This window comes from Chiloscyllium plagiosum, chromosome 5 (assembly GCF_004010195.1).
Source record: "Chiloscyllium plagiosum isolate BGI_BamShark_2017 chromosome 5, ASM401019v2, whole genome shotgun sequence".
Classification (NCBI taxonomy): domain Eukaryota; kingdom Metazoa; phylum Chordata; class Chondrichthyes; order Orectolobiformes; family Hemiscylliidae; genus Chiloscyllium; species Chiloscyllium plagiosum.
This window is the reverse complement of record NC_057714.1, coordinates 56,301,771-56,329,008: the sequence shown is the minus strand read 5'-3', so window position 1 is coordinate 56,329,008 and position 27,238 is coordinate 56,301,771. Positions and strand designations below refer to the sequence as shown.

The 27,238-nt window shown below is 40.2% G+C and overlaps 1 pseudogene; it reads left to right on the top strand.

The window, feature by feature from the left end:
* The first annotated feature begins 19,525 nt into the window (after positions 1–19,525).
* On the top strand, positions 19,526–23,014 carry LOC122550250 (annotated as a pseudogene).
* Positions 23,015–27,238: the final 4,224 nt, after the last annotated feature.

The window sequence follows — 27,238 nt, the reverse complement described above, 5'->3', positions numbered from 1 at the left end:
TCTTGAATGACCTCCCCACCCCTCTTCCTACCTATGTCGTTGGTGCCAACGTGCACACCCTCCCCCTTAAGGATTCTGAAGACACGGTCCGAGATGTCTCGGACCCTGGCACCCGGGAGGCAACAAACCATCCAAGAGTCTCGCCCATGTCCACAGAACCGCCTGTCCGTCCCTTTAACTAGAGAGTCTCTTATAACTAGCGCTCTCCTCCTCTCCCCCTTTCCCTTCTGAGTTTCAGAGCCAGACCTCGCGCCATAGACCCGGTCACTGCAGCTTACCCCTGCTACCCCAACAGGAACGCACCCGGGAGGCAACAAACCATCCAAGAGTCTCGCCCATGTCCACAGAACCGCCTGTCCGTCCCTTTAACTAGAGAGTCTCTTATAACTAGCGCTCTCCTCCTCTCCCCCTTTCCCTTCTGAGTTTCAGAGCCAGACCTCGCGCCATAGACCCGGTCACTGCAGCTTACCCCTGCTACCCCAACAGTATCCAAAGCGGTATACTTATTGTTTAGGGGAACGACCACAGGGGATCCCTGCGCTGCCTGCTTCCTCCCCTTCCCACCTCTAACTGTTAGAACACAGCCACTTGATATATCAGTCACTTACCTTCCCGACCAGCTCTGCGCTCCAACCTCACTTCCGCCCAGCTCACGCCGCTCTCTGCTGTGAGAAGGTTGTGGTGGTGTGGGGTCAGGGGATGGGGAATCATATAGCAGGTGGGGTTCTCCTGTGCTCCAGCCTATGCCCTGGCTTTTCCATCATTTTCCTGCCCTGTCAGTTAATGAGCTCCCATTTATCCAGCAGCAAATAAAGCACTCACTCTATTGGAAGTTCAAAAAGTAGATCTGTTGCAGACTCCTGCTGGTAGGGGTGTTCCATTCTTCAAAGGTACTAAGTACCTGATTGAGGCCCAGAAATTGTCTTTCAGGTACAGCCCTCACTCACATGTAGCCTGAGGACCATCACTTAGCTTGAGGCTTGGTGGATACACTGCTTTCAGCAGCCACTGCTTCTGCTAGCAGTAAAAATTATAAGAAAATCCAGTAAAACTCAGGAATTCTGAATTACAGCAACTGGAGGTAAGCACAGCCCTTTTCAAAATAAAACTGAGGAATATATCTATTGTTGTCACTGTTGGTACTTTATGTAGCTCCTAGCAAATTATTTACAAAAGATTAGAGCAAATTATCCAACACAAATTCAGCTGAGAAAGAAGCTCACTATGCGAGGTATTGTCAGTACATTACCCTCTGCACATTAATCTCAGGGAGTCCCTCTCCCACTGCAACTCCCAGGTCCACGCTTCAGACTCTCTGCCTTTATTCCTGATGAAGGGTTTTTGCCCAAAATGTCGATTTCGCTGCTCGTTGGATGCTGCCTGAATTGCTGTGCTCTTCCAGCACCACTAATCCAGAATCTGGTTTCCAGCATCTGCAGTCATTGTTTTTACCTTGTTGATTTTAACCCTACTGCGAATCCTCTTGCAAGGATGTCTGCCTTGAAGAAGTTTTCCTCCTCTCTCTACAAGAATCTCAGGGAGTCCCTCTCCCACTGCAACTCCCAGGTCCACGCTTCAGGCTATCTGCCTTTATTCCTGATGAAGGGCTTTTGCCCGAAACGTTGATTTCGCTGCTCGTTGGATGCTGCCTGAATTGCTGTACTCTTCCAGCACCACTGATCCAGACATTAATTTTACATGCTATTCTCTTATGTGGGGCATTATCAAATGTCTTCTGAAAATTCAAGTAAACCACATCCATTGGTTGTCCCTTGTCAACTATATTAGTTACATCCTCAAAGAATTCCAATAAATTTGTCTAGCCGAATTTCTCTTTTATAAATTCACGCTGATTTTTTTTTCAATTGAATCACTGTTTTTCAAGTCATTTGCTATTAAATCTTCCATAATGGACTTCAACATTTTTCCTACTAACCATGTCAGGTTAACTGGTCTATTATTCCCTATTTTCTCTCTACCTCCTTTTTCAAATAGTGGGTTACATTAGTTACTTTCAATCCTTGGGAACTGTCTCAGAATCTATAGAATCTTGAAAGATGACCACCAATGCAACCACTATTCCTGCAGTCATTTTCTTAAGTGCTCTGGGATGTAGATTATTAGGCTCTGGGGATTTGTTGACCTTTAATTCCATCAATTTCCCCAACATCATTTCCCTACTAATATTGATTTTCTTCAGTTCATCTGTCTCACTAGATATGCCCCAAAATTTGCCACAACTAGGAAAATACCAATCTTTCACATGCTTGAGCTATTCTCTCTATCTTTTGGAATTCAATCCCTTTTAAGTTGCCCATACACTACTTCCCCAAGAATTCAGACATTTCTTCTTACTGCAGACAGAAAAACTGACTTCTTTCAAAGAGTAATTTGCTTCTTCTCCACACAGGAGTTCGCTGTGTTCCGCTTCCTGTCAGTATTTTCTTTATGACTGCATTGTTTGCTGAGGTAACCCCGAACAGAACGACATAAATATAGCCACGGTAGTGTCTGCCATTGACATAAACATGGCTGCAATAACTGAATTAGCTTGTCTGATCCAGCATTTATGTGAGGTCGTAAGTTAGAACAATGGTAGCATTGAGAAGGCGGTAACCCAAGGTACGGAGTCTATTTTGAACAAAAAATCATAGAAAATTAATATACAGGGAGTTCAGTGCAAATAGCAGCTGCAGAGGTCTGTAGGAAATAGATTGATAAGAAATGTCTAAGAACAGAGAGCCTGAAATTTGTAGCAAGCATTAAAGAGAAAAGTAGAATCCCCCAGTAACAGAGACAGATAATAGGGTGGAATTATGGCTTGTAAACATCTAAGAGATCAGACAAGTTCATTGAACCATGAAAGTGGTTGAGTTTTAGTCTTATCAATGAAAAGGATGTTGCCTTATTAGTTAAGTCAGAGTAGGGGAAGTAAATTTCATCTCAGAAGACAATATGTGACGAGAATGAGTTATAATGTGGCTGTAAGACAGAGGGCAGTGTCTAACTGAGCTCCATGGTCAGGTGGGACAGAAATTGCTCACAACTCATGAGCTAAAGAATGCCAACAGTAGGTGTAACAATAAAACTTAGCATGTAACTAACTTTATCGTAGAACTAATATTATGAATCTTACAGCAATTAGTATGCACTAACTTCCTCTTGTATCTCTTGTGATTAGCACAGTCAGAAATGTAAGTAATAGAATTTGTAGGAGATAGCAGTGATAAAAATGAATAATAGAATTCCAGCAATCCTTAGAGATAAGCAAGTCTGTGAAATATCTAATAAACAGTACGCGACAAAGCTGCTCCTTTAACAAGGTTTGCTGTGTTAGCTTTTCTTTCAGAGAGGTAAGAAATGGCACAGATTCTGAAAAGTCTGGGATTCAAGGGTTTTAGGGTTAATTTAATAAGAGCCAGCAGATACTACCTCAGGCAGAAGGCTTTCAAGTTTTAAATAAGAACACTTGTACAATGAGAGGGGAGTGACCAGCTTTCCCAGCCCACCATTCTTCTGGTTTGGTTTGGTTTTTAGCAGTACTGGGGAAAAAGCTGCTGGACCCAAAGAAGCAGGTTCAGGTTGGTATTCTTTCTCTGACTTCTACCCTGTAAGAACCTTTGTTTATGCAGATTGTTGCAAGTATTTGAAACAACATCATTAAGTTGGGATGATCTGTTGGGATTTTGGAGAGGTTAAGTTATTTAGTATTCGGTTTCCGTTGTTTGCGTTCCATTCAGTAAATTATAAATACATTCTGTTTCATTTAAAGCTAAGTGGTTTGACCAGCAGCATTTCTCCTGGAATATTCACTTTACACCTATTTAAGACAATGAGCAAAGTTAGGGTCTGTGCTACCTTCTTGAAATGTTTTGAGGAGTCTGGCCTGGTCCATGACAAGTATAGCAATGTCTGGTAAGCATTATGAGATCATGGAGAACATAGCAGTGTCCATCATTGATCAGATACTTCACAGGATTGAATGTATGGATTAAAGTGAAAGGAGCAATGACAATGTTGCATGTACTTATTGCAACTTGAAATCTATAAAAATTCCATTCTTCCTCATTAGGGAAATCAGTGCATCATTGGCCTCTCTTCAGATCTGAGCTGGATTAAGAGGGTGACTGGGCCCCTGTTAAAGGCCAGACTCAGAATGATCTCTGGTCTCTCCCGCATGTGTGATAAAAAGCTCGAGTGAAGATTGATTGTACTTTTGAACAGAGAACTCAAGGCTGCTCTATTGACATGTCTCTCCAGCAATATGCTGATCACCTGCCCTTCAGATTCTCTGCATCTGACTCTCCCTTGTGAATCCAGCCACACGGCTTCTTTCTAAACTTCCTTCGTGTTGGTATTATTTTCATGTCAAGGATTGCCAAGTCACATAGACAAGCATTTCTTCTTATCCAAAAAAACCCATTAAAAATGATATCTTTTACATTTTAAAGTTGTGTTAAAATCAATTATATATTCTGCAGGTATTTAAAAGAAATTACTTATTTCCTTACAGTCTTGCTTTGATATCAGAGATCAGCACCAGTTGATGGAAAAGATAGGATGGCATGATTTTGAAGAATACCAGTGGAGTTCTTTCTAGTGTCCTGGTCAACATGTATTCTTTAACCAGCATTAAAACAGAGTATCTAATAACATATACATTACTGTTTAAGGGAACTTGCTGCACAAACATGTTGTTCAATTGCATACACTGTTGCATACACTGCAACAACAGTTACACTTAAAAGTACTTCCTAGGTTATCAAGTATAATAAGTGTCTGGGGACCTCTATGTAAATGAAACATTTTTTCTTTTGCTTTATTTTTTCACAATCCAATGAAGAAAAATACATATGATCAAACAGAAGAGACTGAAAGGAGGAATGAGCTAATTCTACCTGTAGAGTTGTGGAATGTGAAGAATATAAATCAAATTGTAATTAAATAATTAAAAAATTGGTGAAGTCTTTACTCCTTTCCAAATTTCTGCACCACGTTTTATTTTGTCCAGACAGAGATTGCTTGTGACGATTCACACTGAGTCAATAGATGAGAAGCAGTATATACAGATACACATATTTCTTTGCCTGCAGTTGTTGCAGCAAGACTGAGGACAGATGGGGTTGGGATTGCACGTCTCAGAATGATCAGAAAGTGAGGAGCACTGAGAATGGAGAATTACAGGAACTGAATGAGGTCAGATACAGAAGGGATGCACAAAAAGGTCAGTTTGGGAAAACCATTATTAAAAAAAAGACACACAAGTGCTGAGAAATGGAAATGATATAATATTGAGCTGAGTGACTGATAATGCAGGTACCCTGCATCTTGTACAGCAGAATCAAATAGCTCTCCTTTCAGGTCATAAGTCAATGCATGAACATACAAATGATATGTGTAAATTAAGTTTCTTTTTAAACTCTACTGCTTACAATACTTCAAATATATTTTCCAAATCAAATGAAAGTGAACTTAATTTTATGTGCAATGGAGTGCAAATCATGTGCATTATTTGAAAAAGAGTGGAATTTTAATTCAGAAAAGCATGCATACTTGTGTTGACTAAAGATTTGTATGAATGGTGAATTATAAGTTGTGGTCCAGATTTTCCGATGACCAGACTGTCATTTCTGCAGTATGGATGGGAGTTGCATCTTGGAATCTTGTGGAATCCCTGATGTCTCCATGCAATGCCAAGCAAGTTGAAGATTTGGAGACAATTTCCCTGTACCTAGAACCCTCTGAATTTCATTCAGAGGATTTGATGGATTCCATTGCAGTTATGTTAATAGTAAACCAGGAAAAGTGAGACAATTAAAAACATAGTCTAAAGCTTGAGTAACTATTAAACAAACACTCTACCTTACCACACACACCTCAACTACAACTCTCCTAGACCAGTAAAACCCAGATTCTGATCTGAAATCACCTCCTGATCCACCATCAAATCTGACATCAGCCCCCAACCCTTCTGTTGGACCTGTTGTCACCACCCATTTGACCTGACCATAACAGCTGACTATCTAATTTATTTTCTAGCATTAGGAGCTGGACATCATAATTTACTTTTGGTTCGAATCTTTTTATTGTTGACTAGAAATGTCTCGAGAAGTCAAACAGGGCTTTGCAGGAAACATTAGGAAGTTCAAAAACTTTGGAGAGGAAAGGGAAATAGGAATGGGAGCAATATTTTGGAAGTAACAGGGGGCTACAGATTTTTGAGGAACGTGGTGATATTATTCGTGTAGAAAGGAATGAGGACAGTACTGCCACCAAGAGAACTATTTACAATACCAGTTAATGGAGACCAAAAAAACAGTTAGATAGTCACAGGTTACTAAGGATAGGGTTGAAAGTGGATAAGGTAGATCTCAGGGAGGATATGAGATCGAAGAAGGCTTGAGTGAAGACAGAGAGAGCAATGCAAGATTTAAATTCAGCATGACAGCATGGGGAAACTGTAGGAGAGACTTGGCTTGTTGAGTAAGGGTCAGAGAGGGATGATGTCAATTTTAGTGACATAAAAATCAATGATGTTTTTACGTTGGTTGTAAAACTGTTATTTACTTACTAGATTATGTGTAGCGATGGCAATGGTTATTGCATTTAACATGGGAAACCTTGCAGCATGATATATAGTGCATGCAGTGGCATCATTTGTATACATATGTTCATCATTCATTGACTATATGGATTGAATGTAAATGTTTCCCTTTTGCACTCTCAAGGTGTTGGAAAGGCAAGGAACGTAACTCTGTTTTACAATACCCTTTGTTACATTAGGAGCTGGAAGACATAATTACAATACTCCTTCAGCGATTTATTTACTTGCCCAGACTGTAGGAGAGCAAGTAAAAGGTCAGTCCACAAATGGAGCTTGCAATATAACCTCTTTCTTATATCTCTGGTTCCCATAAGTTAGAAGTAAATCACATTTCACATTCAAAATGCTTCATCCAGTATATTTTTTTCCACGCTCTATGTGGCTGGTGGACTGATAGAACAATGCTTTGCCACTTGGCATGTAACTGCATATTGGCAGTGACTGTGTCTCTCCAGGGGTATCTATTTATATAACAATTACTTACTAGCTTTTTCTAAATAATATAACAATAAAATAATCACACATATTCTTTTAAAAAAACTCTATCAAGATAGCATTTTCAATATTAGATCAAACAGGCATTAACAATCAACTTTTATAAATAAAAGAAAACCTTAACAATCTTTAAAGCTTTATTTATATGTAAAGCATTATTCACAGTATCTTTTAGGTGGCACTCATTGCTCTCAGTAATGAGCTGGCATGCTGTACAGATGATGTGCATGTTATTTGAGAATACTTGACAATGCTTGCTAATTCTGTGTCACTTGCTGGTGACATAGTAATGTCACCAATAATTAATGAGGCTGTTGATATTGTCTAACTGGTTGGAGTTGTTGGTGTTGCTGACAGTCCTTTAAGAATATATGACCATAAAACTGTAAGACATAGGAGCAGAATTAGACCACTCGGCCCAACGAGTCTGCTCTACCATTCAATCATGGCTGGTATGTTTCTCAACCCTGTTCTCCTGCCTTCTCTCCATAACTCGTGATACCCTCACCAAACAAGAACTTTTTTTTAAAATGACTTAGCTTCCACTGCCCTTTGTGGCAATGAATTTCACAAAATCACTACTCCCTGTATGAAGAAATTCCTTCGCATCTCAATTTTGAAGGATTGTCCTTTAATTCTGAGGCTGTGCCTTCTTGCCCTGGTCTCTCTGACTCGTAGAAATGACCTCTCCACTCTCACTCTATCCAGGCCTCATAATTCTGTAAGTTTCAATCAGTTCCCTCTCCATCCCATCATCTTTCTAAATTCCACTAAGTGCAGACCCAGAGTCCTCAACTGTTCCTCATATGATAGCATTTCATCCCTGGGATCATTCTTGTAAATGCCAACACATCCATCCTACATACCCGGCCAAAAACTCCTCAAAATATTCAAAATACGGTCTGAGCAAAACCTTATGCATCCTAGCAGTACATCTCTGCCCTTGCATTCTTGACCTCAGGAAATGATTACTAATATTACGTTTGCCTTCCTAACTGGCAACTGAACCTACATGATAACCTTAACAGAATCCTGAACTAGGACTCCTGAGTCTCTGTCTGCTTTAGCTTTTCAAAGCCTTCTCCATTTAGAAAATAGTCTATGGCACTGATCTCCCTACCAAATTGCATTTTTGCACAATTTCCCACATTGTATCCCATCTGCCATTTCTTTGTTCATTATTCTGGCCTATCCAAGTCCTTCTGCATCCTCCCCACTTTCTCAATACTACCTGCCCCTCCACCTATATCTGTCATCTGCAAACTTAGCAACAATGCCCTCAGTCTCTTTGCCCAGATTGTTAATATATGGTTAATTGTGGTCTCAACACGGCCCCTGCAGAACTCCACTGGTCACAGGCTGCCATCCTGAAAAAGACCCCTTTATCCCTACTCTCTGCACTCTGCCAATCAGCCAATTTTCTATCCATGCCAATACCTTTCCCCAAACACCATTCTTATCTTCTTTGGCAGCCTCCTGTGAGGCCCTTTGACAAAGGCCTTCTGGAAATCCAAATAGATCATGTCCACTGGCTCTTCTTTGTCGAATGGGCTTGTTATCTCCTCAAAGGATTCTAATTGCCCATAGTGATAGGTGCATGATTAGGGGAATGGGTGTGGGTGGGTTACTCTTCGTGGGGTCGGTGTGGACTTGTTGGGCCAATGGGCCTGTTTCTGCACTGTAGAGAATCTAATTTAATTATTTAAGTGCCTTTTTGAAAGCTAATCTGTTGTATGTGCTGCTTTTTCTTTGGTATGACAGGTCGGCGCAACATTGAGGGCCGAAGGGCCTGTGCTGTGCTGTAATGTTCTATGTTCTATGTTTAACCTTTACGGACACCATGTGCAATATATATTTAATGCTCCAAGAGCATAGGAATATATATTGTTCACAAACAAAAGTCTTCACTTCTGAGCCTGCATGAATATCTTGATCTGTACATCATCAGAAGAGTTTTTGGGGATCAACGAAATTTCAGAGAACAAACGACCCAGAAACAAACCATTGTCCAAACACTTGATTTATATTCATTCATGGGATGAGGGCATCGCTGGCTTGACCAGCATTTTTTCCACATCTATAGTTGCTCTTAAGAAGGTGTTGAAGACCTACCTTGGATTTGGCCAGGATCAAGTTCCGGTAGAACAACCAATCAAGGGGCAATCAGTAGAATATTTAATTGAGTTTCCTAGATTCCTAGTGGAACCCAAATAGATGTAAGAAGCCAGTGACATTACTCACGTCAGCATCTCTTCCCCTAATTGACATCTGTGTCTGGCCCTTCTGAACCATTCACAGTGCATGTCATTTTCCAAATAACAAGATAAACCTCCATCTACTCCACTAACTTCTCACTATGGTACTAGGTTTTAATATTTATTCATAGAAATTTGTGGAGGAAATTGTTATAATGTTGCCAGTGAGAAAAATTGAAGACCAATTACATTAAAGTTAAATATTAACATTCTGTTGTAATTACAGTGTAGATTCAAGACGAGACAGGGTTGTATCTGCAAAACAGTTACATGAATCAAAAAATATAATGTTCCAATATAGAAGTACATTCCGTCACCTTTAGTCACTTTCCCTGTGTTATGAAGTCAGTGTAGAATCTCCAGTCAGTTGGTGCATGCAATGTACATTAACATCAGTAAGCACAGAAACAGACACAGTGTGTGTGTGTGCCAGTCTGTGATAATGTAGCCATGCACATATTTTGTGTTGTGAATAAACTTCAAGACCTTGTAGCTAAACATAAACCTGACTGTCTGTGCTATACGTTACTTTGGCCAACATCGAGAGCTACAAAGCACTATTTTAAAGAAGTTATTACAGAGGCCTAAAATAAGCTCAAGGTAATCAGGCAGAGTCAGCATTAGTTTTGTGAAAGGTAAATCCAAAAGTGAGGAGAGAGTGACACCCCTTGAAATCACCGCTATTGTTGAGCAAGTGTGGCATCAATGAGCTGTAGCAAAATCAGAGTCAATGAGAATCAAATGAAGTCTTATGTGATGCAAGGGAAGTTGGTTGTGGTGAGTGGAACTAGTCACCTCAGCTCCAGTACAACTCTGCAGGAGTTCTTCAGGATAGCATCTTTGGCATAACTATCTTCAATTGCTTCATCAAAGACCTGCCCTCCATCTTAAGGTCAGAAGTGAGGATGTCTGCTGAGATTGCACAATTTGCAACTCCTCAGATAGAATCCAAATATAGCAAGACCTAGAACATATCCAGGTTTGGGCCAACAGATGTATGTTTAAGGCTGAGATAGATAGACTCTTGATCACTGGGGTTCCAGGAAAAATGCAGGCAAGTGGTCATGAGGAATGTTGGATCACTATGATCCTATAGAATGGCAGAGCAAATTTGAGGGGCTGAATGGCCTATTCCTGTTCCTATTTCAAAAGGTATAGTAACTTCCATGAGCACTGAAACAGCCTAAAGTGTGCATTTGTGATTATTATAACCATTTAACCAACTGTTAAAAAAACTTCAAAATATCTTTCTCAACAAAAATATCACTTTCAATGGTATAAGTAACATGGACTAACATATAGAAAACTATTCTCTTAACACCTATCCTGTCAAGACCCCTCAGCCATGTCTAACTCCTCTAAGTTCCAGTGGCTATAAACTTCACCTAACCAAGAGCGTGCAGACTTACGAACTAAGAGCAGGGATAGACTACTCAGCTCCTTAACTTTTCTTTGCTATTCCATAAGGTTATGGCTGATCTAATTATTCCACCACCCTGTTTACCTTTAATATCCTTTTATCTCCCTCCATTTCTACCTTAAAAGTATTCAAAGTCTTTGCTTCCTCCCTCTTTGGAGAAAGAGAATTCAAATACTCATGATTCTCTATGAGAAAAGAAAATCTCCCCTTTTTGACCTAAGTTAGTGATATCTTACTGTTAATGTTCTAGATTGTCCCAGAAGAGGACTATCTACTCCATATCTACCCTGTCAAGACATCTCAGGATTTTACATGTTTTAATCAGGTCACTTCCAACTTTTCTCAGTTCTAAAGGATACGAAGCTAAGCAGTCCAAACTTTTCTCAGAAGACAACCATTTCATTCCAAATGTTATTCTAGTAAATCTTCTCTGAACTGCTTCAAATGCATTTATATCCTTCCTTAAAAAAGCAGACCTATACTGTTTTTATTCCGTACTCCAGACATTGTGTAATTGAACTATAACCTCACTAACTTTATTTTCTGTTCCCCTCACAATAAATGTTAACAGTCTATTAGCTTTCCTAATTACTTGAGAGTGTGTTGCTGGAAAAGCACGGCAGGTCAGGCAGCATCTGAGGAGCAGGAGAATCAACGTTTCGGGATGGAGCCCTTCATCAGATCTCCAGCATCTGCAGACTCACTTTCTCCTTTCCTAAATACTTGCTGTACTTGCATATCAGCCGTTTACAATATATTCACATGGACCCCGATCCCTCTGCAATCAGAGATGTACAAGCTCTTATTACTTTGACCATTTAGAGAATTAATAGGTCTTTTACAAATCTCAAAAGCATCATTTCACTTCCCACAGAAGTTATGATTAAGATATGTACCAATTTTAACTGATCTGATAGCAAAGTCCATGTGCCCATAAGGATTACCTGAATTTATTAATGTCTGCACACAATGATTAATTCTTAGCACTTAGTCTTCTTTTGCTCTCTCTCTCTCTCTTTCTCTGTCCTTACTTGTATGTATTGAAGCAGATTTCTGCCCCTGACAGATTGTATTCAAGCTAATAATTGGTACGCCTCACTTTGCAAAGTAAATAACTAATACAACCAAATAATGATAAATATCTTCTTACTGTGCGCAGGCTGTGAGGATTGATTTATCTTCTTACCAAATATCGTAGGCCTTACTAAATGGTTCTAATCTCTTTTGCATGTTAATTAGCTTTTTCTCCTCAGGAACCGGATGGGAATTATGACTCAGGTCGTTTACATTTTATTCTTATTTTTGAATATTAACAGGAGATTAGCATGAGGTGGAGCTTCAGAGTCAACAAAATAATTAGAACAAATATTCAACACAAAAAAAGTTTTTCCCAAAGACTAGATTATGTTTCTCAGTACCTAATCCAGCATATTTTATTCAGTACGAGGGATCCGAAACTAGGGGACTTCCATAGTGATCTTTCCGATCTTTACAAGGTTTTGGATAATTTATACTGAATTTATTTTGTTCAACATCAAAGTACTGAAATTCACAAATTCCAATACTTTGTAGGAGATGGTTATGTTTCACATCAGAACAGGAGTAAACCATTCAGACTACCATACGATTCCAGTTCATAGCTGACCATATTCAAGGCCAGTTTCTGGTGTTATCTCTATATCCCCTAATGTCATTAGTGTCCAGAAACACATTGATTTTGGTCAATAAATCTGTTCAATTATTAAGCTTTTTTACACTGTCCGCTGAATGAAAAAAAAAACTCCTCCTCATCTCAAATTTAACTCTCCTTACGCTGAGATTATGTTTGCTTGTTCTGGGGTCACCAAGCAGGGGAAGCATCCAATCTATATTAATAACGTGACTGTAAGAATTTTGGAAGTTTTAATGTGATTCTTTAATTCCTCAAAGCTGGAGAGAATGTAAACCCAGTTTCCTCAATTTCTTCTCGTAAAATGATTCTGCAATCCCTGGGATTAATCTGGTGAACTCCCTGCTGTGCTACCTCTATGGCAAGTATATACTTTCTTAGAAAAGGAAACTAAAACTGTTTAAAATACACCAGATGAGGTCTCACCAGTCTCTATACAATTACAGTAAGACACCATTACTTCTGTACTCCACTCCCCTTGAAATAAATGCCAACATTTCATCTGCCTTCCTAAATGCTTGCTGCATCTATGCTCTAGCTTGTGGTGACTGATGCATGAGGTTGTTTAGATCCTGTTGGACACCCACACTTCCTAACTCTTCACTTTTTGAGAAATATTTGGTCTTTCTGTGTTTTTGACCAAAGTGAATAATTAACATTCTATTCCATCTGCCATGGTCTAACCTATTTACTTTGCCTGTATGTCCTCTTGAAGCCTTCTTGTGCCCTTTTGACATGTTACAGTGCCACCTAGTTTTTAGTCATCAACATATTTAGAAATATTACAATTGGTCCTCACCAAATCATCTAAACAAAAGCCACATCAAACCCAAAACCTTGACTTTGTTTTTCTCTCCATAGATCCTGTCACATGTGCTGAGTTTCTCTAGTACTTTTTTTTGGTGCTATTCAAAACTGTGAACAGTTGTGGACCTATCATTAATCCACACGATACCCAACTAGTAACAGCCTGGCATCCTGAGAATTATCTCTACTTACTGTCAGTCAACACATCTCAATCCATATTAGCATATTGCTGCCAGTTCCATGTGCTCTAATTCTATTTATTAATCTCCTGCATTGGAGATAATTAAAAGCCTTCTGAAAACCTAAATATGCTACAACCACTGGTTTTCCTTTTTCTATGCAAGTAACATCTTTGTAAAATTTCAAAAAGTTTGTCAAACATGACTTCCCTTTCATAAATCTATGTTGATTCTTCCCAGTTATGCCATTATCTCCTAAATGTTTGTTTATCACATCATTTATAATAGATTCTAAAATGTTCCCTACCACAGATATCAAACATGCAGGTCTGCAGGTTTCCACCCTCCTTCGTCCTCCCTTTTTAAATAATATGGTTACATTTGCTACCTGCCAATCAGCAGGAATCTTTCAGCAATCTCCAAAATTATGAAAGACAACCACTAACACATCCATTAGCTCTCTTGCTGCTTCCTTCAATACTCTCAGATGTAGCTTATCTAGTCCAGGACAATTACTGACCCTCAATCCAGCTACCTTTTCAAGCATTACCATTTTCTTCATACTAATTCCTCCTCGCTTTTCAGTTGCACAAGTCCTTTGGTCACCTAGTATTTCTGGGAAATCTCTTATATCTTCGCCTATGAAGTAACTGGTTAGTTTCTCTGCCACTTCCCTCTCTCCTCTATAACTTCTTCTTTCCCTACCTGCATTGGGCCTGGATTTATTCTTACTGATCATTTTCTTTCTCACTTTTATTGATTGCAGCTTTTACTGTCTGTCTTTATCTTCCTTGCTACTTTGCATCCTCTTTTTTTTAATAAGTTTTTGACCCTCATTTGCTGGGTCAAATTGTTCCGAGTCCTCAGACTTACTAGTATTTATTGCATTCTTATAAGTCACTTTCTTTGAAATAGGCAATACTAGATTTCTTTTGTTAATTATGGTTAATTCACTTTTCCTTTTGGATCTTCTGTCTTTAAGAAATTTACATTGGTTGTAGACCTTGTAACATTTCTTTAAATACTAGCCATTGCATGGCCACAGTACATTTTATTTTTCTAATCCACCATCGCCAACTTGTGCCTCAAGTTGCTCAGATTTAAGATTTAGTACAAAATATTATAGAGAGCTGAGTGACATAGCCTGTATGAGATGTGTGGCAGAACTGGGTGACAGATACGATGAGGCCCATCTTGACATTGCAATCATCTCACTCTAACTATTATATATTTCACAAATGACATTCTGAGATCATAGCTAAGCAGCAGGGAGATGCCAATTGATGGGGATTGATTATGTCACAACTTACCTCACTAATATTCAGACTCCCATACCATCAAATTCACCAAAGAAGCTTGACATCAGGAAATCTCAACAAGGAAACCAGGACATTTACCTGTCAGGTTTGGCTTGCTGCTTGCTCTGAATTACCTCCATGCTAAACTCTGGGCAGAAGTATCTCAGGGCATGGTCCACAGGCATTGGCTGCAAACATGCCTTCTCCGTGAACATTGGCATCTAGCATCTGCCAACCCAATACAAGCATCCTGGTACTTCTATGATTCATTGGCAGTTGTCTCTGGAAGCATAGACATGCATTGCAGGCCACACCAGCCACTAATACTGAAAGGCTGCAGTCAGGATATGTTGCATGACAGGGACCCAGCTCACAGACTAGACTAGGCTGCATCTGAGGGTTGGTCACTCGGTCTCTTAGCACTCACTTACTTTGCACCTACCTGCATGTTCACAGATTCCTACTGTATCTTGCCATGCTACTTGGTATGATTACAGAAATAGGCAGCTAATCTTGCTACTAAGTAGTCCTCAGACTAGGTGGTATACATCTTGCTATATGGCAGTATGTTATGTCAGTATTATACCTGCTCCATGTGCCAGTTGTTTCCACCCTGAGATGTTCCAAAGTTAAGTCTTGGAGGCTTGGGGGGGTGGGGAGGAGGGTACACCCAGAGGTGGTTGTTTCTGGACAGGCCAAACATACCAAGGGTCTTCTTGCCAGCGGCAAGTTGACCCTCCTTGATGTGATCGTCCAAGAATTGGAGGGCGTAGGTATCACTGCAGAGAAGTATAGGCCACATTCTGGGCAATGGATAAAGTAACCTAAAGAGTGGAACAAAAATGGAAATTGCTGGAAAATCTCTAGCAGGTCTGGAAGCATCTGTGGAGAGAAAACAGAATTAATGTTCTGAGTCAAGCGATCCTTTCTCAGAACTGGGAACTTGCAGGGAATCTGTTGTTTTATAAACAAAAGAATGGTATTGGAGTAAGTACTTCCTCCCTACTTTACCCAGCTCTCCATTAACCAAACTCACCCTGTTTGCAAGCAACATGAAGATGATTGCATTTGTACTATTTGGGGACACACTGAGAGACCTGGACAGGACTAGTTTATCTCATTAACTAAACAGCTCCTCTCCAGTACAGTTAGTTTATCCTGCTAAAGGCAGAAAGAAACTTCCTTTTTTTGAATTCACTCGAGGGATATGGGTGTTGCTGAGTGGCCAGCATTTATTACCTGTCACTGATTGCCCTTGAGAAGGTGGTGGTGAGCTGTCATCCTGAACTGCTGCAATCTGCCTGCTATAGGTTGACCTACAATGCCCTTAGGGAGGGAATTCCAGGATATTGATCCAATAACTGTGAAGGAAAGATGATATGTTTCCAAATAAGAATGGTGAATGGCTTGCAGGTGGTGGTGTCCCCATATATTGAATGTGCTTGCCCTTCTTGATGGAAATAGTCAAGGGTTTGGAAGATGCTGTCCAAGGATCTTCACTAGATTTCTGCTGTGCACCGTGTAGATAGTACTCGCTGTTGTGAATGTGCGTCAGCTTCTAACATGCTCCTGTACCATTCATATCACTAGTTCATTTGAGTTTCTAGTCAATGGTAATCCCAAGACTGCTTCCTCCTCTCTTGTCGACTCACCAACATCACTTCAAGCCTGTGGCTGAGTGTAACCACGTGAGTTGCACAACCCACTGCTCTTCCAATTAGACTGTTTCCCTCCTGCATTTGCTGCCAAAGGTTCACTAAGGTATGTAACAACAGCAAATGCAGGAGAGAAATGAGCTCTCATAAAATCTCTTGCTGGATTACAGTGTGGTCCCTTATCTGCTGTTTAGACAAGCCATGTAGTATCATTATGGGATATTTGGATTCCTATTACTGAGATAGGAGACCTGGATTCAAGACAAACCTGTTCCAGGAGTGTGTAATTACATCTCAGAACAGGTTTGTTAGAAAATACCAGCAACATACGTCTGATCTCCTTCTTCCCTATAAATCTTTATCACCTTTATACATATGTTATGAGCATCTCCCTCCAAAGTCTCAGGCATCACAGGGTTAGTTTCTGTGAGGATTTGACTAATCATCTTGATCAGATTCTGGTTTCATTTTGAGAACAAGTAGGTTTTGCACTCTTCCTTCTTTCAGTGTGAGCATTCCTCTCCTGCCAGGCTATGGAGCTTTCTTATTCTGTTTTTTTAAAAGAAATAATTCCACATTTCTATTTCCTTTCATTGATATCAATGCATTATGATTTATCATCTTAATTCCATAAACATATATGACATTGGCTGTTGTGTTTTGCTATGAGCATTCCTTATCTTTGCTGATCACTTGGCCATACAGTCTCCCTGGGCTTCAGCTCTGATTATCCTTGTGTCCTGAATCCTTTGTTGTTGATCCAAACCTCGATGCCCCTTTGTGTGTCCTTGCATTATCTCCCTTGTTATGGTTATTCTCAGAGCTGTGAGACTGCAAATTCTGAGACAGAGATGGTGGTGATATTCTCAATCTCTTGCCTGTCAATAACTTTGACAGTGATAATCTATTCGTTAGTGATGATAATTTTGTTTCATCATAATAATAATACATTTAAATCTTCATCAATGCCTACACAACTCACTTAGCTTCTCCAATTGCCTGAGAATAGGTGGGTAAACTAGTGACATGAATCAAAACATATCCACATTCAAATGTCATGAACTATTCATTTGCAAACTGTAAACCATTGATTGATACTTCAATGCCTGAAATTTCATTTACTGAGTGGTTTTTCTTTAGTGATTCCATTACTGACTTGATTCTGTGTAGATGGTTTAGGTCAGTTTGCCTTCACAAATGGAGTACAATGATGAAGGTCTTGCCTTTAAACTGCAATAAATCAATTCCCAACCACTCCTATTGACTTTATGGAAAATTTTGTCTTAATAGTGGTTTATTTTTCTCTATTCTAAATTCATTCCTTGTCCTGTGAATGGCCATCATTATCCAAATTAATTGAAAAATATCTGATCTCCACAGTGTCTGTGACATTTTCCTATGACACTTTGAAACACCTAAAAGGCCTTGATGAATTTCATTGACTTTCTTGTATTACAAATCTAGCATAGAAGACTGACCAATCATAGTTGACAGTATAGGTATAGTAACGTTAAATTCACCATTGTCCCAAAGGGCTACTGTTTCATTAGAGAGAGAGATAGCTGCTGGAGGTTTAAACCGAGTGTCACCACATCCAAGGTAAGGGGTGAGGTAGAGAAGCTGCGAACTTTATGGTAACATTAATTAGTTAAAGAAATGAACTCCTGCTGTTGTAGCCACGCTGAATCACCAACCAGTCTCACAGCCATCTGAGTGAACCAACCCCACTGGCATCAAATTATATAGTTAGGTAGACAGCCTTGGCATTCTTACGGACATTTGTTTTGATCTGGATACTTCCTTTATTTCATTACTGTGCTGGCAAATCTCTTACAGCTTTTTTTTTGTATCTGGTAAATGTTTTGTGACTTCTAATGTGACCTCTTCAGTGAAACCTAAATCTACTTGATTTGATTTGATTTGATTTCTTTATTGTCATGTGTACCTCAGCACAGTGAAAAACTTTGCTTGTGAGCAGTAGAGGCAGATCATAGTAAACAATGACATACAGGTCATGGGGTGAAAATAAAACTTGAACTGAGTAAGGCATACAGGTTATGCCACACAGGATGCAAGCGAGACAAGATCAACATAAACAAATCAGCATTATTTGAAGTTAGAGAGCTTATTCAGCAGTCTAACAATGAAATGGAATAAGCTGTTCTTGAACCTGCTAGTGCATATGTTCAAGCTTCTGTATCTTGTCTCTGACAGAAGAGGCTGTAGGAGAGCATTACCGGGGTAGGATAGATCTTTGATGATGTTGGCAGCCTTTCTGCAGCAATGAGACGTGTAAATGGAGTCCATGGATGGAAGGTTGGCTTCCGTGATGGCCTGGGGTGTACACACAACCTTCTGTAGTTTCTTGGTCTGGACAGAATAGTTGCTGTACCAGACCATTATGCAATGGGACAATATGCTTTCTATGGTGCATCTGTAAATATTGATGAAGGTCCTTATGGACATGCTAAATTTCCTGAGCCGCCTGAGAAAGAGGAGGTGTTGTTGTGTCTTCTTGATCATGTACACACAACCTTCTGTAGTTTCTTGGTCTGGACAGAATAGTTGCTGTACCAGACCATTATGCAATGGGACAATATGCTTTCTATGGTGCATCTGTAAATATTGATGAGGGTCCTTATGGACATGCTAAATTTCCTGAGCCGCCTGAGAAAGAGGAGGCGTTGTTGTGTCTTCTTGATCATCACATCTATGTGGGAGGTCCAGGATGAGTTGTGGGTTATCATCACTCTCGGAACTTGATGCTCTCAACTTCCACACCGTTGATGCGGTGATTGGGCGGAGTGGTGGTGGGGGGGGAGTGGGGGGGGGGGGGGGGGGTGCATGTTCTCCTCCTTTCTTTTTGAAGTCAATGGTCAGTTCTTTAGTTTCATCAACCCTGAGAAAGGTTGTTATTATTGCACCACATCACCAAGCCCTCTAGCTCCTTTCTGTATGCTGATTCATTGTTTGACATTTCTCCTACCACAGTGGTGTCGTCAGCAAAGTTTTGGATGGCATTTGTATGGAATTAGGGTGTACAGGGAGTACAGTACGGGGCTGAGAAAACATCCTTTGGGGGCTTCAGTGTTGAGTGTCGTCGTGGAGGAGGAGCAGTTGTTCATCTTTCCTGACTGCTGTTTATGGATCAGGAGGCTGAGGATGCAGTTGCAGAGGGTGGAGTCGAGACCAAGGTCATGAGTTTTGAGATCAGTCTGAAGGGGTTAGTGGTGTTGAAGGCAGAGTTGTAGTTGATAAACAGGAGTCTGATGTAGGTGTCTTTTTTGCCGAGATGTTCCAGGGATGAGTGCAAGGCTAAGGATATGGCACCTGTTGTGGTCCTTTTATATCGGTATGCAAGCTGTATAGGGATTGAGGTAAGCTGGGAGACTGGAGTTATTGTGGGCCATGACCAGCCTCTTGAAGCACTTCATGATTATTGAGATTAGAGCCACTGAGCAGTAGTCATTAAGGTACGCTGCATGTACTTTCTTGGTATGGAGATGATGGCGGTATTCTTGAAGCAGGTGGGGACTTCAGCTTGTCGGAGGGAGATGTTGAAGATGACAGTGAATACCTCTGTCAGCTGGTCCACACAGGATCTGAGCGTTTGCCTGGGAACTCTGTCCAGGCTAACCACTTTCCTTTGGTTGATTCTCAGGAAGATTGATCTGATGACTGCAGCGGTGATGGAGAGAGCAGGTGTGTCTGGGACTGTCGGGGCAGGTGGCACCCCACAGCTGGCATTCTGCTCAAATTGAGCGTAGAAGGCATTGAGGACATCAGGAAGGGATGTGCTTTTGTCCATCATCTTGCTCTGTTCTGTTTTGTATCCTGTTGTGTTGTTTAAGCCTTGCCACAGGCAGCAGGAGTCTGTAAGGTTCATTTGGGCCCCTAACCTCATCTGATACTGCCTCTTGGCTTCTCTGAAGACTTGCAGAGATCAAATCTGGATTTTCTGTGTAGGTCTGCTCCTTTAACAAGGTTATGTTGTCCTTGGTTCTTTTTCAAAAGGTGTTGTAAACAGTAAAGTTTCCGATTGCTTCTGAGAGCCTATGGGATGATAGCCATGATCTTCAAGACACTGAATGATGCACAGAAGAATCAGAATTTAGTTCTTTGCACAGCAGCACTAATCTACATCCTGAGCTAAGACCGATTGAACATAGATCTGGATCGAACTAGTCTGGACTTGATGATCCATCTTCTGGAGATGGGCCAGGACCCTTGTTCACAACAGCTGAATGACAACAAATGAAAAAGATTAAAGGGAAAATTTGCAAGCTCTGTGAAACTGTCCACAACAAGCATCTAGACCTAGAGAACATTACAACTGGATATTTGGCCATGGAGACTCTGCTTTCACTCACATCCAAACATGCAGAGGATTTAAGGAGGAACTCAGGGTCTTGGGAGGATTGGATCATATTGTGGATAAGGTAAAATAATGCATGGAGCAGTTAGGTGAGGATGAAGAGAGGGACAAATTGATTGCATCTCTGTGGGGTGTGGAATACTGTTTCTGTGTGTTGGAGAGTGTTACCATTCACAACCAAGAAAATCAGGGTTATCTCATTGCGTATAAAGACTCATAGCTCATCATCTCTTCTGCTTGAGCTTTATGGCATTGTGAGCAGCTGATCACACAATATAGTTGGGAAGAAAACAAGGTTTGCATGGCAAACAGTAATTCCCTAATTCTTCAAAAGGCAGCATGGGATACAAGGAATTTGGATGTCTGGATACAGAATTGGCTGACCCATAGAAGATAGAGGGTGGCAGTAGATGGAAAGTATTCAGCCTGGAACTCGGTGACCAGTGGTGTTCCACGGGAATCTGTTCTGGGACCACTGCTCTTTGTGATTGTTATAAATGACTTGGATGAGGAAGTGGAAGCATGGTTAGTAAATTTGCCAATTACACAAATGTAGGTGGAGCTGTGGATAGTTTGGAGGGCTGTTATTGGTTGCAATGGGACATTGGCAGGATGCAGAGCTGGGCTGAGAACTGGAAGATGGAGTTCAACCTGGAAAAGTGTGAATTGATTCATTTTGGAAGGATGAATTTGAATACAGAATACAGAGTTAAAGGCAGGATTCTTAGCAGTGTTTAGGAACAGATGGATCTTAGTGACCAACTCCATAGTTGCCACCCAAGTTTTTGAGAAGGCGGAAGGTGTATTGGCTTTCATTAGCAGGGGAATTGAGTTTAAGAGTTGCAGGGTTATAAAATCCTGATTAGGCCATACTTGGAATATTGTGTTCAGTTTTGATCACCTCATTATAGGAAGGATATGGAAGCTTTAGAGAAGGTGCAGAGGGGATTTGCCAGGAAGCTGCCTGGACTGGAGGGCATGTCTTATGAAGAAAGGTTGAGGAAGCTGGTGCTTTTCTCATTGGAGTGAAGAAGGATGAGTGTTGACTTGAAAGAGGTGTACAAGATGAAGACAGGCATAGATAGGGTGAATAGTTAGAAATGTCTACCAAGAGGGGGCATAATTTTAAGGTGATTGGAGGAAGGTTTAAGGGAGCTGTCAGAGGTAGCTTCTTTACACAAAGAGTGTTGGGTGTGTGGAATGCATTGGTAGTAGAGTTGGATATATTAGGGACATTCAAGCGATTCTTGAATAGGCACATGGATGATAGTAAAATGAAGGGTATGTAAGTTAGTTTGATCTTAGAGTAGGATAAAAGGTTGGCACAACTTCGAGGGCCAAAGGGCTATACTGTTCTATGTTCTCTCCTCTAGTACAGTGCCTCCAGTCATACTGGATGACATAAGAGCAATCTTTGGAGTTTTATTAAATTTGATTAATGACAATGAAGATTGGTGAGCAGGACATCCTCAACTGCACAACCATGAACTGTGTACTTCAGGTGCCACAATATATTCCTCAGGAACAGAGATTTGACATTCGAGTGTTGGGACTTGGCCTGCTGAATAATTTTGTGGAGCATTCTGCTTACTGTTGGCATTGTTTTGTTGACATGGAAACACCTTGCTCCTTTGACTCATTCTGTGCTGTGGATGAAAACACAAGCCTAAGGATGGAAAGTCAAGTGGGAGCTATTGAGGCCTTGATGCAGCTATTCCTCCCAACGAGAGTGAGGAGCCCATCTTGCAGAGACAGAGACCAATTATTTAATTAAAGATACACCAGTACCACCTCAGGACCAGAGTGGCCATTGGCAAGAAACTGCTGGATCTCTGGAATGGATACAGTCAGAAAACTCTCCCAAGAATGAGAATGAAAAGAAGGAGGGAGATGAAGAAATTGATCTGAATGAAGCCTTGCAGCTTGCTGGAAAGTACGTGGAGCACTGTATTGTGGCCTTTTTCACAGCACTGCTTCTCGGCTGCCTGTCAGGAAAGTCCAGTGAATGTTATAACTGTGAGGGAGCTTTTACCTGAAGGACAAAGTTAAAAATCACACAACAGTGTTGTATGATTTTTAACTTTGTCCACCTCAGTTCACCACTGGCATCGCCACATAACAGTTACCTTAAGGAGATTTCTCAATTATAACTGAGACATTGCATAAGTTTTTGAATTTCATGAATCTTGTGTCTGCTGTGGGAATGACAGGATAGAAGTCCATCTCTCGAATGATTGAATATTTGGATCACTGCTAAAGGGCAATGAACTTATGCTCAGTGTCTTGAAGTTAACCCCTCTGTCACCAACCAGTTCTTGTAGATAAAACCTGATCCTTCTCCTCTCCTCTTCTTTCCTCTTCTCCTCCCCCATCCTCCCAAAAAAACACCTCTTTTCTGAAGGAGGAACACTCCAAAGGGATCCGACAACCTGCTTTGTCAGTGACTGCTTCTGCAGGGAACTATGGCCATTGCATAGTCTGACCAAACCAAGTCATGTTTGACTAAATGAACCAGATCAGTCTAATTGAGTGAAATGAGGCAAAGGCAGATCTGAGAATGAATGGCATGTGCTTTGTTTAGTTTCTGGGATAGATGTGACATTTGCTGTATCAGCCTAATTATTCCCTATCCATGCAGGGTTACAATCATCCCATTATTATGGTCTGGAGATCCTGCAATGTCAAGCTTTGAAATCATAACTAATGACCTTGCGCCATCTGACAATGTCCATAGTGTTTTCCCATTCATCAAATGTTATGTTACTTGTGTGGGTATGGAATAACTTGCACCACACACGATTTTGTATGGTTATCTCATTAATGCAGACATACTGCATCTCATTAATGCAGTATATGGTAACCACTGTTATGAATATGAAGTGGGTGGTGACTTGACAACAAATTCTTCCACCATCAGAGATGTCACACATCCCTCTGGAATGGTTATTTGCTTAACTACAAGCTGAACAGATCGGGCTGTTTAAATTTGACTCATGGTCTATATATAGAGTTGTTTAATACAGATACATGATTATTATAAAAGTTGATGAGAAAGATATAGAAGCTTTCTTCATCTCACTTGAGAAGGTATCTAAATGAATGAAGTGGCCAGTGACCATGTGGTTTTTGTTGATCCAAACAAAACGTGTAGGTAAAGCTAGTGAGGTGTTTGCATCACTATCAGAGGAGGTATCTGGAGCATGTGCAGGGGTGAAGATCACCATCTTAAGTGCATATGAGCTTGTGTCTGAAGTCTACAGACAGCGTTTCCGGAATCTCAGGTGGGACACTGGTCAAATATATACTGAGTTTGAAAGGATCAAGCAAAGTAACTTTGATAGGTGGATAAGGGCATTAAAAATAGGACAAACCTACAATGCTTTTAGAGACACAATTAAAAATTCATTTCTTGAGGTAGTGAGAACTCATGAGGATGAGCAGAGAGTTAAAACAGCAAGATTAGCAGCTGAAATGGCTGATTATGAGTTGGTCCATAAATCAAAGTTTGGCTTCCAACATCAACTTCAGTCCTTGTGGGATAGAAATTGGGTAAAAGAGAAATCCTCACGTGGTAAAGGAAAAGTAGATCTCGGTGAAGATCGTAAGGATAACTTGCCACAGGGTAAAAAACAAACCCTTGGAATGGAAAAAAAAAGTTTAAACACTCCCATTTTATCACTGCAATTAAGTAGGCCACATGAAATCATATTGTTGGTGGGTTAGGAAAAGCACTGGGAAGACAGATGTAGGAAAACAGGATAAGCCAATGAATTTTGTTGGAGTGGTAATGGAAAGTACAGTGGGGGCTAAAAAAGCTGCACCAGCTTTTTAGTTGGTTTTAGTCAGAGTTTGGTTAAGGAGTAAGTGCCAGATCTTCTTAAACCATACACATGCAAATGTAAAGCTTACTCACACAGGCCAGGAGCCGTAAGTAAAGAAGTTACAATATTAAGAGATATAAGATTTTTTCAATCCTGGATATTGAAAGGTGGGGAGGTGTGTACCTCCGAAGGACTACTGTCAGAAAAAGTGTTAGTAAGTGGAATTCATGGAGAGACAAGAAGTGCTCAATAATGCAAGGGAGATTAGAACGTCCAACGAAAAGTTGAGGAGTGGTGGTCAGGGCACTGGAAAAACTCTTAGCTCTAGGAATACAATTTGTCCTTGCTAATGATGTAGCTGTTTCACAGGTAGGAGTGCTGCCTACTGCCATTGAGAAGTCACTGGAAAATCAGGCAACTGACCCATTACAGGAAGCATATCCTGGGATTTTTCCTGACTGTGTGATAAGAAGGTCATAAAGTCACCAGTTGAAACAAGAGAGATCAAAGGATACAGATAAGAACATTGAAGTGGAATTAGCAGAGGCCCTGTTTGATCAAATGGCTGTGACAAATCAGAAGCAAACGAATAACAAAATGGACATCTCTAGCTCAGAGAAATTAACTCAGTTACAGCAGAAAGATGAGAAACTAAAGTGTTTATATTAAAAAAAACATGGAACAACAATCTAGACATATCTCTGAATTCTACTATCTTAAAAAATGATGTCTTAATGAGGAAATGGAGACCATCACACATTCAGGCAGATGAGAAATTAGCAGAAGTTCATCAAGTCGTATTACCAGTGGGTTATAGAAAGGAGGTGTTGCACATGAACTACTAGTAAGGGGTCATTTAGTGACAAGAAAAACTCAAGCTAAAAGACAAAAGCAGTTTTACTGCCCTGGACTGCATAAAGATGTAGTTAAGTTCTGCCAGACATGTCTTACATGTCATGTCAGGTAATTGGAAAACCACAGGTAGTAATAAAACCTGAACTTTTAATACCCATTGCTACATTTGAGGAACATTTTACAAGAGCCTTAATGGGATGCCTCGGACCCCAACCTAAAATAAAAAGTGGAGATCAGTATATGCTAACAAGATTTTCAGAGGCTATTCCACGATTTCACAGTTAAATGGATTGGAGAGGAGTTACTCAGATTTTTCTCTTGATACAGACTACCCTCAGAAATACAATCAGATTAAAGGTCAAATTTTACATCAAAATTATTTAAGGACATTGCGGACAGCTTAGGAATAAAGCAATTCAAATTGACTGCGAACCATCCAGAATCTCTGAGAACGCGAGAAAGATGGCATCAGACATCAAATGCCATGTTGAGGGCTTATAGTCAAGACTATCCAGATGATTGGAATAAAGAAATTCTATTTGTACTTTTTGCCATCAGAGATGCACCAAATGAATCGACCAAATTCAATCCATTTGATTAAGCTTTTGGGCATGAAGTGAGAGGACTAAAATTGATCAAGGAGAAATTCGTAAGTCAGAATCCAGAGACCACATATTTAGACTCTGTGTCAGATTTTAGGGAACGGTAAATAGAGTCAGGGAGTTGACTAGAAAACATTTAAAAGTATCACAGCATATAATGAAACTGGAAGCAGACAAGAAATCAAAAACTCGCAATTTTACTATCAGAGATAAAGTGTTAGTGTTACTTCCAGTGATAGGTGAATCTTTAAAAGCAAGGTTTGTAGACCTTATCAAGTCAAAAGGAAATTGAGTGAAGTGAATTATTTGATAAGGACTCTGGATAGAAAGAAATTTCAGAGTGTGTCATGTGAATATGCTCAAAAGGTATTTTGACAGGGAAGGAAAGTAAAAGGAGAATGTGTTATTGATTACAACACAGAGTAAAGAACCAAGTTCAAGGGATTCTGAATTGGATATTACTCAAATTAAATTACACTATGAGGAAGGTGTCAAAAATTTGGATAAATTATTGAGTTACCTTTGAAAGGAAAATCGAAATGACCTGAAAGAGTTATTACTATTGCATAGGGAGATATGTGGAAATAAACTGGGAAGTACTAACCTAATTATGCATGATATGAATATAGGAAATGTTGTTCCAATTAAGCAACATCCTTATAGGCTTAGCCCTCTAAAGTTGGCACAGGTTGAAAAAGTGATTGAACACATGCTCCAAGACAATATAATCGAAGTTAGTTGCAGTGACATGAGCTCACCTATAGTAATAGTGCCAAAACCAGATGGAATGCAAGGGTTATGTGTGGGCTGTCACAAAGTCAACGCAGATACAAAGACTGATGCATATCCGCTTCCACATTTGGTAGACTGTGTTGAAAAGGTGGGGACAAGCAACTTATATTTCTGGACTTGCTCATAGGATACTGGGAGGTACCTGTGTCTGAAAGACTGAAGTCAATTTTGTAAGGCCGATTGGACTGTATCAGTTTAAAATCATGCAATTTGGTATGAAAGATGCACCAGTCACATTTAAAATAGACAATAGACAATAGGTGCAGGAGTATATTCTTTTTGGATTACCAAATTGTGTGGTTTATATTGATGACTTGGTGATTTTTGTCACTCGTGGAAGGAACATTTGCAACTTTTTTTGGAATTGTTCTAGAGTAATAGAGTCATAGAGATGTACAACATGGAAACAGA